Source organism: Montipora foliosa, chromosome 6 (assembly GCF_036669935.1).
Source record: "Montipora foliosa isolate CH-2021 chromosome 6, ASM3666993v2, whole genome shotgun sequence".
Lineage (NCBI taxonomy): Eukaryota > Metazoa > Cnidaria > Anthozoa > Scleractinia > Acroporidae > Montipora > Montipora foliosa.
In genome coordinates this window covers 13,521,996-13,531,995 of record NC_090874.1, presented here as the reverse complement: position 1 = coordinate 13,531,995, position 10,000 = coordinate 13,521,996, and positions in this window count along the sequence as shown.

Here is a 10,000-nt window from a genome sequence, read left to right as displayed (position 1 = left end):
CAGTCAAGGAAACTGGAGAAACGGCCAAAAAAACCATGTAACACTGACCTGAAATCTCCATGAAAAGCTTGCTCCATTACCCACCTACCTTTCTGAGCACCTAATTCTAAGATGATGAAAGGTTTCTCAGAAACTCTTCCTACCAAAATAAAGCCTACCAAATGCCCAGCAAGTTGAAAACAAAAAAAATGAGGCAACGAAAGCGAAAAGAGAGGGAAGGAGAGAAAGCGAAAAGTGAAAGTCGAAAGTGTTGTGCTACTTTTAAACCCCAAAACTATGTCGAAATTTTGCTTTCTGCGCATGCCGAAATTTGCAAGCGCTTATTTTGCACCTGGCTGAAAAGGCCGCGGAGTCTACAACCTGTAAACGGGTTTATAGGGAGGTTTAGCCCTTAAACAGCACGACCTTGACCGAAAAAGCCCTCAACTATAGCTTCAAAACGTGTTTTTCGGCCAAATCTCTAGTAGCCAAAGGGTTAATGCGTATTTTACGAATGCGCATGCGTTCTGTACTAACTCTGCTTACCACATGAACAAGAACAAGGAACAAAATTCAGAACAATAGACTATCCTTAGTTTTTATTACACTAACGAAGAAGCTGCCGTAGTCAAGGGGTTAATCACGTATGGCTCAGGGACCGATTAATCTCTCCCTCTTTGGATCGAAAGTAGCACGGGGGACCCCAAACAGAGTTTTTGCAAATTTTTTTTTTTTTTCTCAAACCCTTTGATTACTATCTGGCAAAACACGTTCAGCTTTATCCACGGTCCTATCTTGTAACGTCATCACTTTTAACGGTCAGGAACAGCTTTGTCCACTAACTTGTGCAGGGAGAAGAGATCTCTCAAACTATACCTGCATTAATGAGCACAATTCAGTCAAGGAAACTGGAGAAACGGCCAAAAAAACCATGTAACACTGACCTGAAATCTCCATGAAAAGCTTGCTCCATTACCCACCTACCTTTCTGAGCACCTAATTCTAAGAGGATGAAAGGTTTCTCAGAAACTCTTCCTACCAAAATAAAGCCTACCAAATGCCCAGCAAGTTGAAAACAAAAAAAATGAGGCAACGAAAGCGAAAAGAGAGAGAAGGAGAGAAAGCGAAAAGTGAAAGTCGAAAGTGTTGTGCTACTTTTAAACCCCAAAACTATGTCGAAATTTTGCTTTCTGCGCATGCCGAAATTTGCAAGCGCTTATTTTGCACCTGGCTGAAAAGGCCGCGGAGTCTACAACCTGTAAACGGGTTTATAGGGAGGTTTAGCCCTTAAACAGCACGACAGTGACCGAAAAAGCCCTCAACTATAGCTTCAAAACGTGTTTTTCGGCCAAATCTCTAGTAGCCAAAGGGTTAATGCGTATTTTACGAATGCGCATGCGTTCTGTACTAACTCTGCTTACCACATGAACAAGAACAAGGAACAAAATTCAGAACAATAGACTATCCTTAGTTTTTATTACACTAACGAAGAAGCTGCCGTAGTCAAGGGGTTAATCACGTATGGCTCAGGGACCGATTAATCTCTCCCTCTTTGGATCGAAAGTAGCACGGGGGACCCCAAACAGAGTTTTTGCAAATTTTTTTTTTTTTTCTCAAACCCTTTGATTACTATCTGGCAAAACACGTTCAGCTTTATCCACGGTCCTATCTTGTAACGTCATCACTTTTAACGGTCAGGAACAGCTTTGTCCACTAACTTGTGCAGGGAGAAGAGATCTTTCAAACTATACCTGCATTAATGAGCACAATTCAGTCAAGGAAACTGGAGAAACGGCCAAAAAAACCATGTAACACTGACCTGAAATCTCCATGAAAAGCTTGCTCCATTACCCACCTACGTTTCCTAGCACCTAATTCTAAGATGATGAAAGGTTTCTCAGAAACTCTTCCTACCAAAATAAAGCCTACCAAATGCCCAGCAAGTTGAAAACAAAAAAAATGAGGCAAGGAAAGCGAAAAGAGAGGGAAGGAGAGAAAGCGAAAAGTGAAAGTCGAAAGTGTTGTGCTACTTTTAAACCCCAAAACTATGTCGGAATTTTGCTTTCTGCGGATGCCGAAATTTGCAAGCGCTTATTTTGCACCTGGCTGAAAAGGCCGCGGAGTCTACAACCTGTAAACGGGTTTATAGGGAGGTTTAGCCCTTAAACAGCACGACAGTGACCGAAAAAGCCCTCAACTATAGCTTCAAAACGTGTTTTTCGGCCAAATCTCTAGTAGCCAAAGGGTTAATGCGTATTTTACGAATGCGCATGCGTTCTGTACTAACTCTGCTTACCACATGAACAAGAACAAGGAACAAAATTCAGAACAATAGACTATCCTTAGTTTTTATTACACTAACGAAGAAGCTGCCGTAGTCAAGGGGTTAATCACGTATGGCTCAGGGACCGATTAATCTCTCCCTCTTTGGATCGAAAGTAGCACGGGGGACCCCAAACAGAGTTTTTGCAAATTTTTTTTTTTTTCTCAAACCCTTTGATTACTATCTGGCAAAACACGTTCAGCTTTATCCACGGTCCTATCTTGTAACGTCATCACTTTTAACGGTCAGGAACAGCTTTGTCCACTAACTTGTGCAGGGAGAAGAGATCTCTCAAACTATACCTGCATTAATGAGCACAATTCAGTCAAGGAAACTGGAGAAACGGCCAAAAAAACCATGTAACACTGACCTGAAATCTCCATGAAAAGCTTGCTCCATTACCCACCTACCTTTCTGAGCACCTAATTCTAAGAGGATGAAAGGTTTCTCAGAAACTCTTCCTACCAAAATAAAGCCTACCAAATGCCCAGCAAGTTGAAAACAAAAAAAATGAGGCAACGAAAGCGAAAAGAGAGAGAAGGAGAGAAAGCGAAAAGTGAAAGTCGAAAGTGTTGTGCTACTTTTAAACCCCAAAACTATGTCGAAATTTTGCTTTCTGCGCATGCCGAAATTTGCAAGCGCTTATTTTGCACCTGGCTGAAAAGGCCGCGGAGTCTACAACCTGTAAACGGGTTTATAGGGAGGTTTAGCCCTTAAACAGCACGACCTTGACCGAAAAAGCCCTCAACTATAGCTTCAAAACGTGTTTTTCGGCCAAATCTCTAGTAGCCAAAGGGTTAATGCGTATTTTACGAATGCGCATGCGTTCTGTACTAACTCTGCTTACCACATGAACAAGAACAAGGAACAAAATTCAGAACAATAGACTATCCTTAGTTTTTATTACACTAACGAAGAAGCTGCCGTAGTCAAGGGGTTAATCACGTATGGCTCAGGGACCGATTAATCTCTCCCTCTTTGGATCGAAAGTAGCACGGGGGACCCCAAACAGAGTTTTTGCAAATTTTTTTTTTTTTCTCAAACCCTTTGATTACTATCTGGCAAAACACGTTCAGCTTTATCCACGGTCCTATCTTGTAACGTCATCACTTTTAACGGTCAGGAACAGCTTTGTCCACTAACTTGTGCAGGGAGAAGAGATCTCTCAAACTATACCTGCATTAATGAGCACAATTCAGTCAAGGAAACTGGAGAAACGGCCAAAAAAACCATGTAACACTGACCTGAAATCTCCATGAAAAGCTTGCTCCATTACCCACCTACCTTTCTGAGCACCTAATTCTAAGAGGATGAAAGGTTTCTCAGAAACTCTTCCTACCAAAATAAAGCCTACCAAATGCCCAGCAAGTTGAAAACAAAAAAAATGAGGCAACGAAAGCGAAAAGAGAGAGAAGGAGAGAAAGCGAAAAGTGAAAGTCGAAAGTGTTGTGCTACTTTTAAACCCCAAAACTATGTCGAAATTTTGCTTTCTGCGCATGCCGAAATTTGCAAGCGCTTATTTTGCACCTGGCTGAAAAGGCCGCGGAGTCTACAACCTGTAAACGGGTTTATAGGGAGGTTTAGCCCTTAAACAGCACGACAGTGACCGAAAAAGCCCTCAACTATAGCTTCAAAACGTGTTTTTCGGCCAAATCTCTAGTAGCCAAAGGGTTAATGCGTATTTTACGAATGCGCATGCGTTCTGTACTAACTCTGCTTACCACATGAACAAGAACAAGGAACAAAATTCAGAACAATAGACTATCCTTAGTTTTTATTACACTAACGAAGAAGCTGCCGTAGTCAAGGGGTTAATCACGTATGGCTCAGGGACCGATTAATCTCTCCCTCTTTGGATCGAAAGTAGCACGGGGGACCCCAAACAGAGTTTTTGCAAATTTTTTTTTTTTTTCTCAAACCCTTTGATTACTATCTGGCAAAACACGTTCAGCTTTATCCACGGTCCTATCTTGTAACGTCATCACTTTTAACGGTCAGGAACAGCTTTGTCCACTAACTTGTGCAGGGAGAAGAGATCTTTCAAACTATACCTGCATTAATGAGCACAATTCAGTCAAGGAAACTGGAGAAACGGCCAAAAAAACCATGTAACACTGACCTGAAATCTCCATGAAAAGCTTGCTCCATTACCCACCTACGTTTCCTAGCACCTAATTCTAAGATGATGAAAGGTTTCTCAGAAACTCTTCCTACCAAAATAAAGCCTACCAAATGCCCAGCAAGTTGAAAACAAAAAAAATGAGGCAAGGAAAGCGAAAAGAGAGGGAAGGAGAGAAAGCGAAAAGTGAAAGTCGAAAGTGTTGTGCTACTTTTAAACCCCAAAACTATGTCGGAATTTTGCTTTCTGCGGATGCCGAAATTTGCAAGCGCTTATTTTGCACCTGGCTGAAAAGGCCGCGGAGTCTACAACCTGTAAACGGGTTTATAGGGAGGTTTAGCCCTTAAACAGCACGACAGTGACCGAAAAAGCCCTCAACTATAGCTTCAAAACGTGTTTTTCGGCCAAATCTCTAGTAGCCAAAGGGTTAATGCGTATTTTACGAATGCGCATGCGTTCTGTACTAACTCTGCTTACCACATGAACAAGAACAAGGAACAAAATTCAGAACAATAGACTATCCTTAGTTTTTATTACACTAACGAAGAAGCTGCCGTAGTCAAGGGGTTAATCACGTATGGCTCAGGGACCGATTAATCTCTCCCTCTTTGGATCGAAAGTAGCACGGGGGACCCCAAACAGAGTTTTTGCAAATTTTTTTTTTTTTTCTCAAACCCTTTGATTACTATCTGGCAAAACACGTTCAGCTTTATCCACGGTCCTATCTTGTAACGTCATCACTTTTAACGGTCAGGAACAGCTTTGTCCACTAACTTGTGCAGGGAGAAGAGATCTCTCAAACTATACCTGCATTAATGAGCACAATTCAGTCAAGGAAACTGGAGAAACGGCCAAAAAAACCATGTAACACTGACCTGAAATCTCCATGAAAAGCTTGCTCCATTACCCACCTACCTTTCTGAGCACCTAATTCTAAGATGATGAAAGGTTTCTCAGAAACTCTTCCTACCAAAATAAAGCCTACCAAATGCCCAGCAAGTTGAAAACAAAAAAAATGAGGCAAGGAAAGCGAAAAGAGAGGGAAGGAGAGAAAGCGAAAAGTGAAAGTCGAAAGTGTTGTGCTACTTTTAAACCCCAAAACTATGTCAAAATTTTGCTTTCTGCGCATGCCGAAATTTGCAAGCGCTTATTTTGCACCTGGCTGAAGAGGCCGCGGAGTCTACAACCTGTAAACGGGTTTATAGGGAGGTTTAGCCCTTAAACAGCACGACAGTGACCGAAAAAGCCCTCAACTATAGCTTCAAAACGTGTTTTTCGGCCAAATCTCTAGTAGCCAAAGGGTTAATGCGTATTTTACGAATGCGCATGCGTTCTGTACTAACTCTGCTTACCACATGAACAAGAACAAGGAACAAAATTCAGAACAATAGACTATCCTTAGTTTTTATTACACTAACGAAGAAGCTGCCGTAGTCAAGGGGTTAATCACGTATGGAGAGTGAAATTACTTCGGATATGGTGGTATTTCAAGATCTTGGAGGAGGAGAGTATTTGGTGGAATTTTCGAGGTTGAGTGATGCAGAAGCGCTTGTTGAAGAAGGCTTCGATGTCAGCGAACTACATGTTTCTTGTCACCCGCCTCACGCTCAGTCTATTAATGTCAGCATAATGGGTTTACGATCGTATATCGAGGATAAGGAGGTCAGAAAGGTGCTATCCCAATATGGGGAGATTAAAGGAGATGTTATCCGGCTAAAGTACAGAGCTGATCATGAATTAGCCGGCTTGGAAAATGGCAACAGGCTCGTGAGAATGCTCTTAACCGAGAAATCGATTCCTTATTCTCTTCGGATTGGAGGAGAGTGGTGTCGGATAATCCACAACAACCAGCAACCTGTGTGCGGAGAATGCAAAGAGTTAGGCCACACGAGGAAACGATGTCCGCAAATTGAATGCAGGATTTGTAAAGAGAAAGGTCATTTGTCGTATGTGTGTGACAAACGGCTCGTTCAAGCTGAAGAACCGAGAAAACAGGAGGATCAAGTAGTGGAGGTTGTACCTTTGGCACCGGCGAAAACGTCTAGCGATAATGATGCTGTTAACGTAAAAGGATCTAATGATGATGAAGGAAACATTGTGCAACAAGAGATTAATGAAACGGCTAAGGACACAGTTAATACATCGGAGGCTATGGACACGGAGCATGCGGTTCAGGGATGCAAAAGGCAGATTTCGGACTCTGATTCGGACGGAAAAACTCAGCATCGACGGGCAAGAATCCACCCTGTCCCAAATTTGGGTGCTGGTAAGCAAAGAGATAAGAATGCTGCTACATCTGCTGCTAAAAAGGCCCATACCGATAATGTTCCATGATGGCAAATTCGTATTTATTCTTTTTTTCCCTGATTCTATTAATGACTATTCTGGCTAGTATTAATTGCAATGGCCTTCGCTGTCCGGACAAACGAAAAATGGCTTTTTCTTTTTTTAAGAGGAACAGGTTTGACATAATTTTTCTGCAGGAAACACACTGGACGGTTGACTTAGATATGCAAATAAAACGCGAGTGGGAGGGTGATGCTTTTTTTGCCCATGGGACGAACTCTTCTCGAGGTGTGGCCATATTGATTGCTTCGCGCCTGGATTACAATGAGAAGCAAATTCGGAGGGATAACGAAGGTCGTGTTTTGAATATGCTTTTGGAAATTGACGATCGCACGCTTAACTTGATTAATGTTTATTCCCCATCAAAAGATTCTCAGCGCCGTGCTTTTTTCTCGGATTTGAATAGGTTTCTGTCGGATTCAAACGATAACATCTTGGGAGGCGATTTTAACTGTATTTTTAACTCGCGCTTGGATAAACTCGGTGGGGTTCCTAATGCGCGTCAATCCGCGTCAGTGCTTTTGAATGCCCTTAATACACGTTTTAGTTTGGTAGACGTTTGGAGGGAACGACATAAGAATGAACGCAATTTCACGTGGACAGGTCGAGATCCAAGAGATCCATCTCTTTTCATCCGCACACGTATTGATTACTTTTTTATTTGTAAACCCGTTAACCAATGTGTAACCGCAACGAATATTCAACCGTATCCCCACTCGGATCACGATTGCTTGACTCTGACCATTGATTTTGAAAGAATTGAACGCGGCCCGGGGTACTGGCACTTTAATAACGAGCTTCTTGCGGACGTTGTTTTCCAAGAGGAAATCGAGCGTTTCTGGTCAAATTGGGTTGAAGAGTTCGAAAATTTTGCTGACCCTTTTGAGTGGTGGGAGAAAGCAAAGTTAAGCTTTAAGCGGATTGCTATTAAACGGGCGACGATTATTGGAAAAATTCGGCGTCATGAACGGTTTGTTTTACAGAGTAGATTGGATAAGCTTCAGGAGCGGGCAAAGAATGGTACTACTGGCGATATAGAGCAATATCTCTTAGCAAAGGAGGGCTTGAGGCAGTTCGAACTTAAGGAGTTAGAGGCTATTAAAATACGAGCAAAAGCGCAGCTTGTCGAGGAAGGTGAAAAGAGTACTCGTTTCTTTTTTTCTCTTGAGAAATGTCGTCGTTCAGCACAAACCATACGTGTTTTAACGAAGGATAACATGGATACCGTTACTGAAACTAGGGGCTTGCTTGGGGAGGCCTTTTCGTTTTATAAACAGCTTTACACGGCGCAGCCTTGTGACGAAAAGGTACAAAGAGAATTCCTAGATGGAGCATACCCCGAACTTGTAGAGGATGCGCGAGACTCCTGTGAAGGAGAGATTACAGCTGGGGAGTTAAAAAGGGCTGTTGATGCGATGGAGAAGGATAAGTCGCCTGGTCTTGATGGCCTCACTACCAATTTTTATAAGCATTTCTGGAACCTGTTAGGGGATAAATTAGTTCACGTCTATAACCATGCGTTTCGGGTTGGCCGCCTTTCGGTGTCACAACGGCGAGGTGTAATTTCTTTATTATTCAAGAAGGGTGACCGTACTCAGCTGAAAAATTGGAGGCCCATCACTCTTCTTACGACCGATTATAAGATTCTATCTAAAGCGCTTGCGAATAGGCTACACGAGGTGTTGCCGCTCATCATTCACTCAGACCAAACTGCCTCCATTAGGGGGAGAACAATCAATGACAATGCTCGGTTATTACACGATGTAATTGCGTATGCTAACACTTACTCTGTGCCACTTGCTGTTGTAAGTGTCGACCAGATGAAGGCCTTCGACAGAGTATCGCACGATTTCCTGTTCAAGTGCCTTAAGCGCTTTGGCTTTGGCCCCTCCTTTATCCAGTGGATCCAAGTTCTATATAATTCTGTGTCAAGTTCCGTTAAGGTTAACGGCTGGTTAACTGCTTTTGTCCATTTAGAGAGAGGATTAAGGCAAGGCTGTCCGTTATCTATGCCTCTATATGTTCTAACGGCTGAATCCATGGCTATCAATATTCGCTCAAATCCAAGAATCCATGGTGTTAAACCTCCTGGTTCCGAAAACGAAGTTAAGTTATCCCAGTTCGCTGACGACACGACCCTCTTGCTCACGGATGAGCAATCCATTGTGGAAACATTTCGAGTTTTCGACCGGTATGAACTCGCCTCTGGGGCTAAAATAAACCAAAGTAAATGTAAAGGACTGTGGTCTGGAGCGTTTTCTAGGCGAACTGATCAGTTGCAAGGATTCGAATGGTCTAATGACTATATTCACGAGAAAGTTCTTGGCCAATTTATCGGGAATATTGACTGCTCGCGGGTAAACTGGGAATCAAAGATACAAAAAATCAATAACATTATTGATGCTTGGCGCAATAGGGACCTTAGCTTTAAGGGTAAAGCAATGGTAATAAATGGGCTCTTAACGTCCACTTTATGGTATCATGCTACGTCGCTATCCCTACCATCCTGGGCAGTGACACAGATAGAGGAAGCTGTGTACCGTTTCTTTTGGAATGACAAGCACCCGTTAGTCAATAGGGGTATTTTATCCGTTCCTTTGAAAGAAGGTGGTTTTAATGTGGCTCGGCTCGAACTCAAGATAAAGGCCCTTAGACTCAATACACTGCGTAGACTACTCACTGGAGAAGAAGCTCATTGGAAGCATTTTACATCCCATTTTTTACGAGTCTCAGGTATGCACCTTGGTAAATTGACCCTTGCTACGGACTTTGCGCCACGTGATATCGACAGTAACGTTCCTGCTTTTCACAAGGAGCTTCTTTGCGCTTGGATCAATCACAAATGTTATCATGAACGTACAGATGTCCCTGATTCTTTGTCGGGTATTTTCGCGGAACCACTGTTTAGGAACAAGCTTATCAATGTTAATAACAAGCCTCTCTTTTTCAGAGACTGGGTTTCATGCGGCCTTGTTCGTGTTAAGGATATTTGCTATGAAGCTGTCCCGGGCTTTCTCCCCGTCAACGCTGTGCATGAGATTCTTGTGGACCATGACTCCTGCAGCGATCGTACTTTTAATCAGACTGCACGTGAGCTGAGTGAAGTTCTCGGAGCCATTCCCGCGAAGTGGAAGTTGAAAGTAATCAACGGTGACTCTGTGTCTCCATCTACTGCACAGCCAAGTTTTTCTATTTTACCATCTGCACCTGGAAAACCTCCCACAAGTATTCTT